Source organism: Pterocles gutturalis, unplaced genomic scaffold (assembly GCF_000699245.1).
Source record: "Pterocles gutturalis isolate BGI_N339 unplaced genomic scaffold, ASM69924v1 scaffold852, whole genome shotgun sequence".
Taxonomy (NCBI): Eukaryota; Metazoa; Chordata; class Aves; order Pterocliformes; family Pteroclidae; genus Pterocles; species Pterocles gutturalis.
Genome location: NW_010112309.1, coordinates 29,550 through 29,914, shown reverse-complemented (window position 1 = coordinate 29,914; position 365 = coordinate 29,550).

Below are 365 nucleotides of genomic sequence, written 5' to 3'. Positions count from 1 at the left end.
AAGTGTGGGTCGGGCAGGACAGGCTGGACCAAGCCTCAGGAGTGGGGCCACACCAGGATGCTGGGCATAGGGCTGAGGGCAGGGGTCCGGTAAGACCCCGCAAGATGGGGAAGGGCGATGCTGAGCCCCTTGGCAGCCTTAAAGCAAGTGCTCCACCGGCTCACGTCTGCGTGGGCAGCTCCACGCCGGGGCAGAGGCATCTTTGGGAAGAGCAGCGATGCCCGGCTGCCCTCTGGGGTGGCCAAAAGGGATTTTTCAGGTGCTGTTGCCTGCAGGACCCTCTGCACAGGGGGGTGAGAGGGTGCCCCGGCTCCCTGTGCCACCAGTCACCTCGGTATTTGAGGGGTGATTCGGGTCAATCCCAA